Here is a 20,490-nt window from a genome sequence, read left to right as displayed (position 1 = left end):
CCATAATTTCTAGATTACGTGGGTTTAGGCTTTGAATGAGAAATTGATGATTCTTGTTACATTTTCTTGAGTTGTAAATATGTATAGGACATAATAAATAATAGAATAATGAAATCATGAATTAACCTTGATATATATATGTATAATACAAAGTGAATTGAATTGAATTGATTAGAACTGGGACTTTATGATGAAGTATGCTTAGATTGGCCTATGACTAAGGCTCAAAACCAATTTTTCTTGAAAGATTGACTTGTATGAATATCATCAAGTAAAGTTTGAAGGTAGGGCTTGAAGTCATAATGTTACTCACTAGGGCTTTTAGAAAGAGTCTAATATGATGAGTAGCTTTCATATATGAAAATGTGAAAGGTTAATCATCTAAAATGAATCATGCTTGTTAGAATATAATATTTTGGGGTTGAACCTATGGATTCCCTCATGGATAGTTGAATTATGTTGCTTGGGATGGCAGATATCATGGTATCCTTGGATGATAGATCTCATAGTATCTTGGGATGGTGTGTCTCATGATAGTGTGGGATTGAGGAAGTAATCTTTCCTAAGGTTATCCTTATCTTGGATTCGTTGAATTCTTGTCATGGTAGCTTGAATTAATAGTAGGCAAGGCAGCCTAGGATGGAGGATCGATATTCTCATAGGGTTCGCATGGAGTAGTATGACTAGAATACCTTCATGATAGCTCAAATTGCTTAGGCCAAAACCACTTCATGATAGCTTAGGATTGAGATATGTGTCTCTCCTAATATTTGCTTAGGGTTGAGGGCTTATTCTCCCCTATGGATAGCTTGCATCAACATGAATGGTTGCATGGTGGGTCGGTTAGTATTCATATATCATTCCTTTTTTAGCTCGGATTGTATGTTATGATATTTTTCATGGTAGTAGGTCTATTACATTAGTATGCTAAGATTAATAGACTAGAATGAAAGATAGTTTAGCATGGATTAGAATATCCTAAAGAATAGTTAGTATGAATGGTAGTATGGGATGTCATTCATACATGACACAAGTATTACTTGAAGCTACTTATGAACGACCTCTTATGTGATGTATGACTAGCTTGGAAAGTTTCTATAGTCACCTTCCATGATATGAATGACTAGGATGATTGTTCCTTGTCAATATGAAGTAGGGCTATTAGCTACACCTAGAGTTGATGAAAGTTAATAGGACGACTTCAATATACACTTAGTATGTGTAGTATAATGGGATGCCCCATATGCATTGCACAAGTGTGCCATGAGGTTACCTAGGTGTATAGTGCTCTTATGTCATGAAGAACTCAGGTCTTAATTATGAAAGATTATTATGATCACGAATGACCAAAGAGAGGTACGTAGCTTAGGTAGTAGAATGGGATGCTACCTTGGCCTTGCACAAGCATACTTGGAGGTGGCTTGTGATGTAGTCCACTTGAATAAGAAGGACAAATCGTTAAAGTATTAACTTATGTATGTGTTAAGTTGAATTACAATGTTAGATTTCTTATGTTGGAATTATTTCATGATTATGCTAGTCCCATATGATTATGTCTTATATTGACTAACCCTTTTGAGATATCTTATGATTTGTCTGTTAGCTTTCATACTTAATACTTTTATACAAATGCACATTGCCTACATTTCGAACCAAATGTAGGGGATTTTAGGAGATTGAGTTCTTGGAGGCTAGGTTCCTATGATTGGATAAGATTTAAGATTGGTGAGTCCTCATAGAATTCGAGGACAACACCCTTATGTTTCCCTTTATGTATTTTTATTATGTTTTAGACATTTGTGGGATGTGTCCCAAGACATTATTACTCTTGTAATTGTAAATGTTTTTGAGACACATTTTAGACCCCTAAGTTAATTACCAATAACGAAATAACTTAAGAGGGTAAGGAAAAGACCAAAGTACCCCTTTAATATCAGAATTTGGACTTCCCTTATTCCAACAACCAAACTTCTAAAGGGCATAAGTCACTCATACGAACTCGGGATCGCACAAACTTAGTGGCGTTGGAAAACCCTTGGAGGGTTATCCAACTATTTTTGGAACTACACGTAACTCATTCTGATTTAGGAGTTATGGACATTTGATGTTGACGAAAGACTCACTTGTAACTTACTTAAAAAATTTCTAGATTTCCTTATACTTTCCAAAAATAAGTATTTCTAGATACTAAACTCCTTCCTAGTTCTTTCTATTTGCGAGATCTTACACAACCATTAATCCAATAACTGTAATAATAGACCTTTTAGCTTATATAATGAAATTTAGCATAATTCTAATGAAAAAAAACATATTTAGGTTAGAAGCGAATGCTTCACAACGTGAATCATATACATACATTGTAGAAAACATGAGAGATACATGTTAGGATTGTCAACACATAATTTATGACGTGAATCATACACATATCTTGAAAAGGTTATGAGAATTACATGTTTGATAGTTCATAGGGTAAAATCAATGAAATAATCTTGAAGTTGATAAATTATAAACATAATATGAAATCATGCAATAAAACATAAGGTTCATATTTCTGAATGGAAATTCATTCTATTAATGTCTTCAAGATAAAACGCAAAATTGTGATTCATGCTTTTAAAATCTCATGATCAAAAGGGAAAAAACTTCTTAGATAATTTCCCTAGAAAATTGAAGATATCGTAAATCTCCGCCATGAGAAACATTACATTTCGCACATACATAAATTGATATTTCATTAAGGTAATTACATATACATCGAAAAATAAAATAACTATTATGGAAGATTTCACAAGGATTTATCAAGAATCATAGGAACATTAAGACTATAATGAATGTAAACTTCGAAAACGAACCCTAATTATTAATGGAGTTTCAAAGGATTTAAAACATGGGGGTCGAGAAAAATTACTCCCACGCTCAAGGTTATCATTATTTAATCTGAACCACTACAATGAAAATCCTAATGTTGAAGATGAATCCCAAAAAATTTTTGTTAAATTTTTGAATTAATTATTTAATTCAATAGATATGGGAGGAATATTTGATATGAGAATCTTGCTAAGAATTCATGATTATAGGTTAAGAATATTTGAAAACGCTTGAGATGCATGGAAGAAACATGCCTTGGTGTTGAAGGCAGAAGAGAAGAAAGTTCTTTTTTTAAAAAAAATAATCCATAAGTCATCAAAGATTAGTGCCCAAGTGTTCTCCAAGCTAAATTTAAGAAATGAAGAATCTTAAAAATGCAGCTATAGGAAAATTAGCATAGCGTTGCGTGCCAATGCTACGCGAGGCATGACACATGTGGCCATTCTGATAGTCATTGAAGAATCTTAAAAACGCAGCTACAAGATAATTAGAAGAGGTACGCGTGCCAATGCGACGCGAGGCGTGACATGTGTGGTGATTATAATAGTTGTTGCGTGAAATTCTCATTAACTCTTAATCAAAAGTCATATTGAGGAGTGGTTAGGTTCACTGAAAATAAAACAAGGGATTTAAATTTGACAGGTTAGGTGGTATGTAATCTTCGTATTCTAGGAGATATTCTTGTTTGAAGGTGACCCTTAAATGAACTTACACAAAAACATAATCGTCAGGGAAATTATCAACTGGACATTGTGATAAAGGTTACTTACGACCTTAAATCACATATAATAAACTTCCATTACCAAGTAAATTTCATTTAAACCTAGGAAAAATAATATTGTCACCCTTTTAGTCTAACTATATTCGTAGAATGGCTTAATTTGTAGCAAAAAGTTTGAGGTTTTACAATATCGTTCAAATGCTTTTTTGATTGATTAATCAAATGCATTGTATCAATATGAGGAAAATTCAACTTCCCTAATTTGATAAATCATAGTATTTCAAAAAATTGGAACTTCGTTCTTCTACTTGTGCAACCTCTATGGGAATGAGGAAGTGTAAGACCCCCAAAAAGAGTTAGGGTATCTAGAGCCTCATTTGTTCATATAAACTTTTAAAAATGTGAATTAGGTGTTTTAAACTATGCTTGGGTTATTTGAAGTCCTTTGGATGTCAAACGTCAAGGGACGACCAAGATGTTCGACGACTAGTCACCTAAGGGGCCTTATGTGTTTTTATGTGCTCATGTGTGTGTCATGAGATTATGAGGTCCTTCAATGAGTAATAATGACATTTATAAGCATTCTATGGAGTTTCATGAAGTTTGTATGTCAAACGTCCAAGAACATTTAATATGTTCGAAAGTTAGCACTTGAGACGTTCATGTGTGTCTTGAGAGTGCATTGCATGTTTGGAGGTGTTTTTACGTGTTCATTTTGGTTGAAACTTGCATGGAAGGTCTTCAACATGTTAAGGTGTATATTCACATTGCAAAATCCTAGGAATGACTCCCCAAGGGCCCTGCAAGAGGCCCTCAAGAAGGACCCAAAGGCTATCGAGACAGTGCCTTGGCTGTGTCAATCGACTGAACAAAATAACGCCTCGTCAGTCAACCAACAGCTCGTTGATGGTGAGGAGTCGATGGAAACTTAGCCTGGTGAAGGCTCAATACAGTGATCCAGCCTCAGACCCAAACGACGACCTGCAATATGGTCCGTCGATGGACCTACTAGGTGTCGATGGATCGTCGATACACGCCTACAAAATTGCCATGCACGCTGCCCAATTATGGGGTGAATTGTAAATTCACCACACGTGCTAACCGGACCCTAGGCGGTTTATTTAATTATTTTTGGGTATATTAGGTTGATTAAAAACGTGAATAGCAAATACCCAATCCTCCATTCAAAATCAAACCTCCCTCTCCCAAAATATCATCTCAATAAACCTCCATTGAAGGTGAAGTTCAAGGTCATCTTGTAGATTCTATTCCTTCATCTCTAGTTAATCGTCCATTTAGAGAGTCCTCTTCAAAGTTTTCGACCAAGTTCGATGATCAAATCTTTTTCCTCTTCAATCTAGCCATGGGTTCTTTCTTAAATTCATTTCAAAAGCATAATATGAATTTATTGATGATTACCTACTGATTTGTATGTGATTTTCATTCCAAATGAATGATGGACCCATGCTCTCTCACAAACTCGACTTTAGCCTATGTATGACTTTATGATCTTGATCTTATGTATATCGATTTGTGATTCAATCATGTTAATATGCTTATACCTACTGCCTAGTATGTGTATTGATGATGAATTGTTGAGGAATGATCCATGAGGGTTAAGTTTGAAGGTTTTTGAATAAGGCTAGTTTATCATGTAGTAACTTGTGATCTTGACGTTGGGATAGTTGTTATATGACTCGATCATGGTGAATTGTCTTAGCTACTTCCTATATGTATAATGTTATGATAATTAGGTATAATTTATCTTATATTAATAGATAATAATTTAATTGGGAATGATTGATTTAGATTCTTATAGTCTATAGACTTTGAAGAGTAATGTATATGTTGTAATCTATATTCTGGGGTGGATGAAGCATGATTTAGATATTATGTTGTATCTCTTTATATACTTCACTAAAAGTGTATAATTAACAAAATATGATTAGTGAAAAAGACTAGGGAAATTGGTTGATGATCTATAACTCTCGACCTTCTAGTATATGTGTCATGTATTGTATTAGATTGTAATATGATCTTGTAATGGCTTGTACATGGTTTATTTCATGATTAAATGTATATTTGTCTACTTCCCTATAATTTATTGATGATGAAAAAGTTGTATTGATCAATGAGGATCAAAGGTTGATGAATTGGTAAGAATGGCTCTTCCTCACTACTTTCTATATTATTGTAGTGACGACTCTTGTATGGCATTGTGTGGTATGGTCCACTTATGGTGGCGGTATTTACCTTTTTTTCATTATAAATGTGTATACTATGAATTCGAAGGCAAATTGATGAATATATGAGTGTGTGATAATGATGATCACACTATGTGAAGCTTATGCCTACTTTCCTATTGTAGTTGTGACCTAGGTTGTACGGATACTGTATAAGCATGTGTATATATATGTTAGGGTAAAATGTAGGTGCTTCCATTGATGAGTTATAATGTTTGACAGTCCGTTACCTATGTAACCCTATGTAAACGTCTGAATAGGTAATGTTAGGAGTCTTAAAGTGTAATATTAAGTTAGCTTGCCTCCTATGCTAAATTGTGTGTTGTGGTCTATGCTTGAAAGTATAATGTGGTCTTAAGAGAGTGGCTGGCTCAATGTGTTGTTGATAGCCATTATGTGATCATGTTGACCAATGTAAACACACACACTCACACATTATGCACGCTTACAATGTAGTAAAGGTTCATAATGTCCAATGAAAGTTTGATCTCATATTCACTAAATGACTACTACTATGAATTTAAGATAAATGTATGTGAAGTATGTTATTTATTCCATAAACTAGGATGACTTGATAGATGTACTAGTATGGGAAAGGGTATGGGACCTTGTCTATGCATTACACATGTGTCTTGATAGGATACTTCCTAGGTTTGGTTTCTATATGCATGAAAATGAATGTATGGACATGCTATGGATATGTATTATATTCTATGACGTTAAGCATATGATATGAGGATGTACAAATGCGCATAGTGTCTTGGTGTGTTTATATGAAAGGATTGGTCTTATAGTTATACACATAGACTTAAGCGTTTCTATGAAAGGATTGCTCATAAGTTATACACATAGACGTATGCATTAATATATGAACATGTGTGACATTTATTTGTTATGTGAAAGGTTTGATCACATATAAGTATACACAGACACATATATGAACATCTAGTCAATACAGGGACCTTGAAAGGTGTGCGCAAGAGTACCCTGAAACTAGATAGGTATTGAATATGCTATAAGGATAAAAGGAATCAACATCCTAATGCTATGTTTTATGATGTAAAGTAATAAGGGGTTTTCATAAAAGGTGAACTTATCTTAGAAACAAGTGAACTTAACAATGAGAAGTGTTGGATTCCTATGGAGGAAGATTCACCATTGGTTTCTCATAGAGTTTTGACTTCCCTTAGAGGAAAATTCACCATTGGGTTCCCATAATGTTTGACTTCCCATAGAGGAATTCCCCTATGGTACCACATGAGGTGGTGGCTTCCCTTTGAGGAAGGTTCACCAATGTTTTCTCATGAGATGAGTCTCCAATACAAATGAGAATGTATAGGATTATGTATATATATATCTTAGTTACATAAACTATGCTTGCCACACAGGATCTAGAAAGTGAATTCACTTAGTATGCTAGCATGTGTTAATGTTCTACCTTGGATAGGTAAGAACACCTTCCATTGGTGTAAGGCTCTACAACAGAAAATTCCGTGTTTCACACCCATGGTCTTAGTATCGGTTAAGGCTATATTTTTTCTAATGTAAAATGGACAATGTAAGTAAATGACTAAGACCCTAACTAGGATGACCTAAGCGAGCTTACTTAGGATAGGTGGAAGTAATACTCACCTAGACATTGAACAAGTGGCACCTTACGGAGTTCTAGGGAGGTGATCTAACATGTATGATTAAGGTTATGTCTTTATGCATGGCATAGTAGTACTTGTCTACTTGTTATCTTGTATGCACTATGTGGGTCTTAATGACTATATGATGAATGTTGTTGATATGAATGAAGTTGTCTTCATTTACTTGTTGATGTATGAGTTGGATGGTAAGGCTTGTGGTCTCATGAAAGTTCTACTAAGTATGTGGGAGGTTATGGGGCCTCACATGTAATTGCACTAGAAGATTTAGATTGTAATTACGATTAAGGTATCATAAGGTTCTATGTGAAGTAAAATAAGTATATATGCATAATGACTAACAGTTTACTGTAAGGTTCTTATGGTTTGGACTTAAATGTGTCTATATTGTACTATACTTCTATAATGGTAGATGATGTCTTATGTATGATGTATGATTGATTCCTTTTGTCCTTAAGGTGATGCATTGCACCAAGTATCGCAAGAGGGATTACTTGGAAGGTTAAGAAGTTAAAAGAAGAAGTTCACTGTAAAGAGGAAAAGTTCACTGTTAAGGCAAATAGCTCACTGTAAAGTGACCCTAAAAGTGGCTTAAATTCTATGTGTGATTTATATGATTTTTGGATTTTGAATATGTCTATATGAAGAATGTGAATGATATAAATGCTATTGTATAGAGGTTTTATAAAGATTTACTTAAAAAGGCATGAAGTATGATTTCAAGAAAATGTCCCTTTTTAAATGCATGTTTTTGTATGGTTTCCATACTTAGTGCATTCTTGTGCTAACTCCATTCTTCTATACTATTTACACAAAGTATAGGTTATGGATTCTTAAAAAAGGTATTAAATGATGAAGATCTTGATAGATGATTCCCAAGCTGAAGTAAACGAATCCTTAAGTCCAAGGATCTCTAAGTCATGTCTTTATTGTAAAGTCTAATAAATATGTACTTATGTTTTATGTTATAAGGGTCGTGTTCCTAATGTACTCTTATGATGTTGAGCCTAGGATGGAAAAAGAGACTAGAGTCTTTATATTTGTGAGATGATATTTTACATATATATGATGTAATGTCTTAGCATATGATGTGCTAACAAAGTTTTAAATTTTCCGCTAAATTTACCAATGACAATTCGATGAATGATAACATGGGCTTGTATAAGACCTCTGAGAGGTCAAGCACTCCATGTTACTTATAGGGGGTGCTCCTAGAAGTGACAGGAAGGAGGTCTAGTAGCTACTACCATAGAGTAGTTCACCACTTTTTATTCCGAAACCTCGGTCTTTCTTTCTCAAAATTTGTTCTTTAACAAAAATATTGGTACTTTGTCGCACAGATCATTACCGCTTCGATTCATTACATCGTTCAATTGCTTAGAATTAAGACAGATCACCCAATAGTCCTTCATGGGGAATAGTATCTAGAAAAATAGCAATATGACCTATGTGTCTTTAAAGATTTTAGATTGTTAAGTCTATATTTTTTGCATCAACTGACCACTTTTGTTTCTCATATGCATTTTTTTTCATTTTCCTTGATATAATCTAGAAGTCTCTACACTTAATTACCCTTATTGATAGCATTTCTACTGCTTTGTGGTCTATAATAACTTTAATTTTAATTTCCACCCTAAGAGAAATTTAGTTGGTTTGTCCAATTAAGTCTATGTGTTCAAAAAAAAATGTATTCCCTTGTTCAAATTGCGTATAAAGTATATGGAATTCAATCGTATCCACGCCTCACACATTTGATGTATTGTGACCTTCACAGACCATTGAAATAACTTAGTGTGTTTCACCTACTGAACTTGATTTTAAGTATGTGCTTGACCCATCAAGAATTAATTCAAATATCTTAAATGGTTGTTTATTGCTGCTATTTGTGTCTATGTGCTAGTTATTCGATTAACCTCCATCATCCCAACTAACCTTTTTACTATACCTCTAGTGGACTCACTAGTCCATTTTGAATTAATGTTATGATGCCTTCTGGTAATTTTGGGTAGTCCTTGGTGAAATGATTTGGTAAGAAAACATTTTGAGTAGTTTAGCTAAATTAGTTGAAGATGGAATTTTAGAAAGGTGAGGTCTAGGGTTATCGGATAAGGAATTGTATAAAATGTCTAATCTTGAGTTTGTTATTTAATTAGCTAAGATATTAAGTACAGGTTTTTTCATAAGTAAATTTGGGTGGGTAGAAATTCTGATATTGAATTTGGTGCTAAGGGATTAGTTTGGAACGTCAAGGTTCGAAGGTCTTTTAGGAAATGTTTTTTTTCTAAGATTTCAAATTTCTATCTTCGTGCAAGCTTCTATAGTTTGTGGGATACTACAGTAGAGTTGGTATAGAAATTGAAAGCTGCTATAGTAGTTCAGTCATGGATTACTAAAGAAAAAGACTTTAAACAAATTTCTATTCAGCGAATTCATTTTTGGGGAAACAAAGGTTTACTTAGGGCTTTTTTCCTCAGTTTTCCACCAATTTCTTAAGTAAAGGTAACCTAATTACTCCCTAACTTGTAGTTTTATTTTTAAGCCCTAGAATCTATGGTGGTTCTCTTAGGGGAGGGTTTTGACTTGAATTAATGGTGGAAAATTCCTTGTTTGGTTGGGATGATAGTGAAAATGGTCCGAGTTTTAGGGTTTGATTATAATTCAGTATATTAAGGCCATTGTTATTTGACTGTTGTGTTTTGTTATGATTTTAGACCAAGAACAAGTCCAGAAATTTCAAAAGGGGAAAGCTCGAATTCATTGAATTTGCATGGCTTAATTCAAGGTAGCTGATGATTTTTTTCCAAGTTATGTGATTTGTGCATGTTAACTATAATATAATATTACTTGATAAATCCAAGCGGAGAAAAGTGACATCAAGTTGATAATCCCATGCAATGAACCTATTTAATTTACTTGTGGCTTAAAGTATAGTTGTTCATAATTACTCTAGTTGTGTATGTTCTTTGATATTATTTTTTTCCTTAGGTACCACACTAGTACAAAATACTAATAGTATGCTTAGGTTCCATGCCTAGTAAAAATAATATTTGTTTGGCTCGAGTACCACGACGATACACTAATTATAAGGGGTATGGGATCCATGAGAGAATCGAATTTGTGTTAATGTGATAACCAGTTCTCGACACATGATTCCCAAGAATATAAATCATTATTATTTTCCCCTAATATCAATGTTATGTATTTATTAAATTACTTTTATTGAAACAAAAGTATATTTTGCATAAACTATTCAAGTATTATCAAATTCATCATGTATTAATAGAAGTTTTGTCAATTAAATAGCACTTAAAAGTAAAATAACACATAAACAGAGAAAACAAATTTCATAAAAATGCAAAATATACATAAAAACCTAAAAATATGGGTTTCATACCAAATCCATTGTGGAAAACAATACCTTAACTCCAAAATTAAAATCATAATCTAACACAACAAAATATCTGAACGAATATATGAGTTCTATTTTATGCTGTTGAGTTGAACAATTGAAGTACATTGTAAGAAAGCTTCTCTTGTAGTTTCAGAAAGAAGCTATTTGTTCTTCTCCCCAATTAGCTTCTTGATGACAAGTATTCATATATTAGTCTGGAAAGAAGAAAAGAGAATAATAGATTATAGAAAATAAAAGAATGCAATGACCTAAGAAGAGATTAACGGGTATTTGTAGTGATATTTGATTGTCTTTCACCTATCAAAAATTTTTAATGAGGCACATTGAATCATGATAGATAAATTTATTTTAATTTAAAAATTCAATGAATCACAAAATTTGAAGAGTTTCATACATTATTGTTTCATGATAGATAAATTTATGTTATTTTCAATTTTCAAAAATCACAAAATTCGTAGAGTCTCATACGTTATTCTTTTCTACTCCAGTTTAATTTAACCTAAGTAATTATAATAATAATGTCATAACTAAAAAATTAAAGTGTAGTTGTTGGACTTCATGTTATACCATTATGTAATTAAATATTAGTATGTAAAATCTAAATTAAGTTATTTCATTTAGTGGAGGGGCAAAATGGTAATCCAACTTTGAAGGTTGGAGCTTCTCACTTATAATAATATATGATATGATGTGCAATATTTTCATGCAAAAGGTTAGGTCAATATATTGGTGACAGAAAGGTAGAACCAAACCTTCTTAACCTAATCACGTATGAAAGACACACACTATCTGAACATAAAAGAGCGGTAAGAGTCATTATAAGTGACCCAACCAAGGGCACAGGCTCAAAATTCAGTCACAATGTCTCCCGAAACAAAAAACTTAAGTCTGAATGAAACCTCTCGAATCTGGAAAAGCTACTCCATGGGACAACCAATCCTTGTGCACAACCAGGATAAGCCCAATTACAACGAAACTCTTCTAGAAAAATGAAGTAATATAAAACATGAAGCCTGATACCATAGAGATTGATGTCATTAATCCACGAACAACCCATTGAACGCAAATTTTAGTAAATAACACCAATCCAAGGAATATGAGTCAGTAGGTAGGGAAATAGCATAAAAAGCTATCCCTTAAATTTTTTCCTTCGTGCGATTTCCATGAACAAGAAATCCTTATTTGGATTTGTAGTTTGGGTCGTAGTGAATTCTTGCAACATAGTAGATACACGTGTAGTTTCACCAGAATCAAGTCACCAAATATTTCTTGGGTCGTCCGGACCCATATCTGGTAAAAGTGATGGACTGGTTGTCCCCACACCCCCTTATCATGCGTGTCTGTGGGAGCAGTTTGTGCATTAGCAACTTCTACTAAATTTGATTTGCAACATACAAAAGAACTAAATGTACCTTTCTTTTCAAACCAAGCTTTACGTGTGTGACTATTTTTTAGATAGTGTCCTCCCTTTTTATAGAAACAACAGACATCAACCTTGAGTTCCTTATGAGCATCATGAGAAACTTTAGCATGTGTTTTGTTTTTCTTAAACTTTGTGATTTCACTTTAAGTCCTTTACCAGACCCTAGATTTATGAGGTTAGTGGAATAACCTCTTTCTTTCTTATGTCTTGACTCCTCTTGAGTAAACATACTGGGAAATATACTAGCATCCCACTTATCTTTAATAGTGTTTTAGTTAATTTGAAATGGTCCACACTCAAGAGGCAATGAGTTCAAAATAAACTGAACAATTAACCTCCATACTGCGATGGTGATGTCATTAATCACGATAACTGTTCTGACCTTCTCCACGATAGGCTTTATTCTGTACTTTCCTAGTTCTCAATTTATGATTATTCTACTTATATAATTGCAAAATAGCTTTATACTTTTGTGGTAGTTAATGCATATTATGAAATTATTGTATCCCCCTTCCTTCAAAATTAACAAATGATTTTGTAAAATATATGATTGGATATTACGATCTTTGAATATATGCACCACCTCCCATACTCAATCTAAGACTTTTTAATCTGTCAATGAATCAGTCTCAGTGATGGATGGAATCAGGTCCTCCTGAACGCAGTATTGTAGGCCCTTCTTGATTTCCATCATATTAGCCCAAATATATAAAGGGTTGTTTTTAACAATATTTTATTTTGTTTACATTAATATCCTTCCAAAAACATGACTGAATGTTTAGAAAAGCCATCAACATACTCTATCACATTCCTCATTTACCCAAACTGGCAAAATATAAAAGCAGGCATAGCTTAAAACACAAACTTTAACTTAGGATTATACTCAACCTTCTACCAGATTTCTAGTATCTGTCTTAGTTGAAACATTGCAAAAATTAAACCTGCAACAGCCCTAAACATTTTCTAATCAGATGAGAAAATTTTGGTGGGACATTATTATTAGAACAACAACAATATTTTGAAGCATCCACTATTCTTCTTCTGATCAAAATCACTCTAACATTAATCCTTCTAAGTCATAGTTTCACAAAATAAAACATACCTTAAAAGGTAAACTTTCCCCGCAATATTTTGAGATAATTCTATGTAAGATTGACGTTTATCGTGACCAACGACACTACTTCCGATTCAAGTGTCTACGATCGTCTATGATATAGTAACTCAACCGAGGGTCGGGGTCGTTTTCCAAGGGAGTGGTGAGAATTCATAGTCAATTAGAATATCATTCTAATAAGTCGTAGCTAAAGAAATTTACGAGTAAAAGCATTTTAAATTAGATGGGGTTGCACGAAGGTGTCAAATATCAAAGGGGGTTTGTCACAACTAGTGAAAATAACGAAAATAACAAGAAATCTAAACAATGTAAGGGGGGATTCTTGGGATGTGACCATAAACATATTAGTTTAGATTATTGGGTATAGGCGTTCAATAGAATATCTATAGAATAATAGTGACTAGGCTAAGCATTATATGAAAATAAGTTGTCCCTCAAGCAACTTAGCCCATTTCAATTGGATTCTTCTCGGACACCTATTTGCCTCTTCAAGACAAACCTAAACCTTACCCTACTTACTCTCTCGAGCAAAGTGTTAGGATATGGGTCTAGGGATTACCCTCTTGGACTGAACGTCATGTCGACCCACTCCTTAGGCCATAAATCTAGTCGTCTTAGTTTTGTGACTTCTCTCCCGAACAAGCCTAAAACACATGGGTAAACTTGTATTTGTAAATAGAAATCCATTAGATTAAACCACAAATACTAGACGAAATCACCATTAAAGTACATTTAATACACCAACAAACATGCACCCTCTTCAACCTACCTAAGCAATCCTCAAAGCTACCCTAGTAAGAACCTTTCTATTCACATGCATTAACTTAAGTCATCAATATTCATTAATCCATTTAGGAGACAAGTAACAAATAGAGGACTTCGCATAATTGTTTTGGAGGACCTAGGGTACTCACCTAGTATCTTCAAAGCCTACTCGTGCAATGTTGTAATATCCGGGGATCACACCCTAGACGTAACCGGCATCAGCGTCCTCTTTGAGGACTAAGACTAGCCTCTTAGGTTAAATCATTATATTCATAGGTTAAAAATATGGAATTTTTAAAACATTTCATTAATTACGCATTGAAGTTTACATAGACCTTTACATACATATAATTGATATATATATCGAGTATACATAGACCCTTCGTAAAGGAAGATTACTTAGTCTTCTACTTTTATTGCACATAGATATATAAAATATAACATAGTCCCAAAAGCATGTCTCATTTCATAACCATCTAACAAGAATATATAAAATTGGGCCTAGCCCATTCAACAATACACTAAGACCACATATAGGTAATATAATGATTAGTATCCAAAAGAGAAGGAAAGAAAAATAAGAGTCTTAAAACTAAAAACTTTCATAGCTTGATAGTGGAAATTGCCCTCGGAAAGTGACGACCTACCCAACTTGGATGACTAAGAATTCCAAGTCTTCTTCAAAGTTGTCTCCAAAAGCCCTTCAATGACCAGAACCTAAAATATTGAGGAAAAGGAAAAAAAAAGGGTTAGTACACCACTTGTACTAAGTGTTAGACCATATATGAGACGACGACCACTGCTCCCTCCGTGCAGCACATCCGTCTTTAAGTTTAGAGACTGTGGAAAATGACCCTTCCAAGATTTTGGCTAACTGAACATCGACATTGTCCATCGATGCCTCGTCTATTGACACACGTCCCATCGATGACACTCGTCTTCACACTGCCTTGGGCAGTACTTTGACCCCAAAAATGCAAGGGTCCTCCTCAAGGGCTCTTGGTTGGTCCTTGCGGAGTCTTGCCTCGACGTTTCGACTATGAACTAACTCTAATACGTATTAAACACCCTTCCACCAATTTTCATCATTTTACGACTCCCAATAGCTAGTCAAATAGGGTAAGGCACGCTTGTATCTCATTGATTTAGTTTTAGGACGTTCTTGGACGTTTTGGTTTCTTGACTTCCTAAATTACTTATATTCATTAATATTGAACTTAAAATAGTGTCTAAACCTTTTGACACTTCTGTTAGGTTCTAGAACACGTCTTGGTTTTTTGAAGTGTTAATAATGTATAGATAGCGTGCCATTCCACTACCTGCAATAAGCGACATATACCACGCTAGGGCATGGAATCGGGTGTCATAAGACCCCACACCGTGGAAGGTATTCCACTTGCTGAAGGTAGAACTAGTAATCATCCCATGTTGGCACATGTATAACGAACATCAAGGGCTTCTATGTACTCTAGTATCATCTATAGTAGAGCTACTACCACAAGTATATTCACTTGATGCTTTACCTTTGTTATCATAGAGTAAATCATTCCCTAGGTGTATTATAGAAGGTACCATAACTATGCCCTACCAACTAGCAATAACCTTTTGTCCCAAGGATGGGTCAACTAGGGATGCCAACCAAGGACTATTAGGATAGCTCTTATGACTTCCTTAGAGATGTTTCCATTCCGTTCAAGCCAACCTACCCCTAAGTCTATCATTCTACTTAAGAAGGACACCATTACGGTTTTTCACTTCAAGTCATCTTATTAACCTTCTTATTATACCAATTTTCATATTCATAACCTTTTTTTCATATTCAAGGCTTAACCTTCACTAGGGTTCAAGACTTATGAAGAAGGGGCACCATGCTTAGGTGTACCGGTTCAAGACATGCTCTAGAATACATCATTAAATAATTCAAGGAAGGGCACCAACTTAGGTCTACTGGTCCTAGACTAGTTCTTTCATTCATTCAATACCATTCAAGTACCAAGTAGGTACAACTAATCTACCACACAAGATACCACATTATCTAAAGGTTCTCCCTAGTTCATCACATCATATATCATCAACTAGAAAGGAAACATATCAATCATAACATTATAGACTCATACAAGATCATATAGACATCTGATGAACACCTTCACTTTATACCTTCACATATACCATATCATGATCATATCATAGTTCACATAATAATGCCAACAAGGCTATGTTCATAATGATTATATCAAGTAAACACCGCCACCATAAGTGGACCATACAAAACAAAACCAATTCAATATCATTTTAATGCTAAACTAAGGAATTAGTTCAACTCACCACCTTCCCATAGCCATAATCCTCATCCTTTAGCCTTTCCAATAGAAGTTCATAAAATAGAGATATTACCCATAACAATATACATAAGACTAATCCAATAATTAGAATAAAGCAATGATCCATCAATACTCAATATAGATATCAACATTATATGGAATCCTTGAACAATTCAAGCATTGATCATTACATAAATCAATAGCCCAATACAATCTACACATGAATTCAATATAATTAAGGCATGATCAATTCACCCATATTAGAGTCAATAATATGAATTCATTTAATATATGGTTCATAGAGTTTTAGATCTTAAAAAATTCAATCAAAATTGATCAATCCATAAAACATCACTTAAAAAATTTTCACGCAAGAACACATGCTTGGAATTCAATAGGACTTTAAGGTTTTGAAACTATCTTTGAAAAGCCTTTGTAATTGGATCCTTGAATAAAAAAAAAGAATCAAGGATGAAACACTATATATTTGTTGAAGAATAGACACTAAATTGATGGAGAAATCAATGAAGAAATCCGATACTAGCTTTAACCTTGGTGCTAGCTTCAATGGAGTCTTGAGAGAATTCTAGTTTGATTTTGGGCTTTGATTTGGAAAAGCGATTCTAAATTAGGTTTTAGGCTTATAAAAAAACATAAATAACCTAGAAGCACCTAAAATAACCACACATGACTTAATTAGGATGATAGGTAAATTTTCCAAACTACCCTCCACTTGGCCGAGACCTGCAGAAAAAATGCATGCCTCAATTGACATTCCAATCAACGGACCGTCAAATGACAAAAAAACCTTCCTGCTGGGCCGTGGTTTTGGTAGAAGACTTCAAAATGGGGAATAATATCCCAAAACTAAGTGTGGATCCACTCCCCCAATCAATGGGGCGTCGATGGAACTACTGGACGTCGATTGAAGGTCGTCATTTGGGCATTGTTGGAATCTTTGTTGCCAAGGTTTGGGTCCTCCTCAAGGACCCTTAGGGTAGTCCTTAGGGAGTATTGATCGAATGTTCAAACCCTAAATAGGTTTACTTAGATGTTAGGGTCCTCTACTATATATTTAGACACCAAACAACACGTAAAACATTCAAAGGCACACTAGCACACAAAACGAGTAGTTTCCAAACGTCTTGGTCGTTCTTTGATGTTTCACTTCCAAACTCTTAAAGCTGAATTCTAATGCTATAATTCATAATTTTAATACTATTAAGTCATGAATCAAATGCTAGGCTATATTTTAACCTAGTTTGTTTTGAGGGTCATTACTTTTGCCCCCACTTAGAAAAACATTCATCCTAGAATGACACCAAAACACTTTCAACATTATTAAGAGATAATGACTGAAGACTAGCAGATCATAACAATACCACAATATTAAAAGTACACATAGATAGGAGGAACATCAACTTCACATAATCAAGAGACTCAAAAACACAACAAGAAAGTTGGAACAACATCTACAACTTATCATGCAATAAGACTCTACCTTCTCATTTCATATAGGAGAAACTTCCTTATCCACATATCATCATGCTGATAACACTATTTCTAAGCACATTATGCCAATAACTCATAAAACACATTTACGCAACATTCTTAAAAAGCTCACTGTAAATAATGTTTATTAGAGAATCATGCAACATTTAAGCAATTTACTATAAATGCATGACAACATGAGAGACAAAATCATTTGAATTCAATTAACCATATTAACATAATCTCATGGAAATATGCACAATGCCAGGAGATCAATGAAACTCATTGCACTTAGACTTCTAAATACATCCAACATGCTACTAGAATGTTCTAACTCTCAAGCTTGATTACAATAGAAGACAAGAGACAAGATTCATAAACCTAACAATTCCTTATACTCCCCCACATAGAAGGACCCATCAACACATAAAAGGAAAAATTAAAACTTACGGGCACCTTCATCCGTATTTTCTTCCTTGTTAGCTTGGAGAGCATAGAAACGACCAAATTTTAGAGGAATAGTAATCGTACATTCACTATATCATCTTTTCCACAACCAACCCACTAGTACCGACTATACACTTCCCAAAGTGTTTTCTTCAACAAGTGGATCAAGTAGGCTTAACACCTAGAGAACCACCACCTCTCTCATAGTTGGCCTTAGGGGCGCTAGGAGCATTTTGGTTTGGAGCCCTCTTTTTAAAACTAGGTTGATTTTGCTCATTTGATATACCTCTCTTCAAATTTCTGGTAATTCTACTAAGTTTTGACTGTTCATTGGATTGTGGATACACCATAAGTCTAGATAGGTTTATGTCAAAATGGAGCATGGTTGTATGACACTCTTCTTTCACAAGGTCAGCAACACCGGTCACAAACCTACTGATCTTATCCATAGGGTTAGACACTAAAGATGGCGCATACTTAGACAATAGGGTAATTTCAAGGAATAATCCTACACACTCATGTTACCTTGAATAAGGTTTACAAACTCCTCAACCTTCACTTTTCTCTTCTCACGGAGAAAGTAATTCCTAAGAAGGATTTCTTAAACTCTTCCCATTAAATGGGACCCAACTCAACCGGCCTATTATCTTTCCATTATGTGTACCACACTTGAGCAACTTCTCTAAATTTGTATGGAGCCAACTCCGCTTTCTTCCTACCAGTCACCCCCATAGCACTCAACACCTTATAAACAACATCTGGAAACTCTTGGGGATCCTCTCCCACCTTAAATTCAAGAAAAGTAGGAGGATTATATGCACAAAGTCTCTAAGAATAAAGGTAATGGTACTCTCAAGAGCATTAATTCTAGTTCCTACGTCTCGAATCGCTTGAGACGTCATGGCTCAGGTTAGGGTAAGAAGAGATTCTCTAACTTCCTCATTAATCATGTCCGGGGGAACCACCGAAACGTCATTCCCTTGATAGACTATAGGGAATTGTTCACCATGCGTAACTTGTCCACCTTCGGGAGCTTGTCCCTAATGGGGAGGAACTCCTTCATTCACAACTTCCTCATCAACTCTCCTTGCGGGCGTCCTTCTTGTATTTATATCTTATAAATACAAGAGAACAAATTAAGAAAAGACACTTATAACCTCAACTTTATGGAACGACACAAGAGTATTGAAGAATGGGAAACTTCTATCATCTTATAGCGTCTCGCTCATAGAGATGTCGCGACTCACCACCGATGAACAAGACTCTACTAGACGTGGATTAATAAGACTTTGAATACTGAAGACTACTTCATAACCTGGCTCTGATACCAACTTTGTCACGACTAGGGAGCACCCCCTAGACGTGACACGGCGTACTCGGCCTCTCGAAGGTTTTGTAAAAGCCCTTAGACATGAAACCATCTACAAGGAATTCATATGAGCTATCCTAATAGTCATTGGTTGGAAGCCCTAGTGGACCCATCCTTGGGAGAAAAGAGTATTATGAGTTGGTAGGGCATAGTGATATTACCTTATATAATACACCTAGGGAATTATTCACTCTATGAGAACAAAGGCAAACCACCGAGTGAATATGATTATGGTAATAGATCTACTTTAAATGAGACTAGAGTAAAAAAAAGCCTGTGATATTCCTTTACCATGTGCCAAACATGGGATGATTTCTAGTTCTACCTTAAGCAAGTAGAACATCTTCCACGGTGTTGAGTCTTATGCCACCACATTCAATACCTAGATAGTGTGGTCTATGTAGATTAATACCGATTCTCATTATATAGGATAGACACTCTACTCATTGGATAGGTTCTACTACGTGTAGGTAGTGGAATGAGACGCAATCTATACATTGCACGAGTAGGCTTTGAAGATGCTAGGTGAGCTCCCTAGGTACTCCAAGACCATTATGTGAAGTCCTCTTGATATTATATGTGTCTAACATGGCTATGACGTGACTTAGTTCTTCCTTATGATTTTATAAAAGAGTTTGACTATCATGATGAAAAGTTTTATTTCCGC

The sequence above is a fragment of the Solanum pennellii genome, chromosome 9 (assembly GCF_001406875.1).
Source record: "Solanum pennellii chromosome 9, SPENNV200".
Classification (NCBI taxonomy): domain Eukaryota; kingdom Viridiplantae; phylum Streptophyta; class Magnoliopsida; order Solanales; family Solanaceae; genus Solanum; species Solanum pennellii.
The sequence above is the reverse complement of the archived record's forward strand: the minus strand, read 5'-3'. Positions refer to the sequence as shown.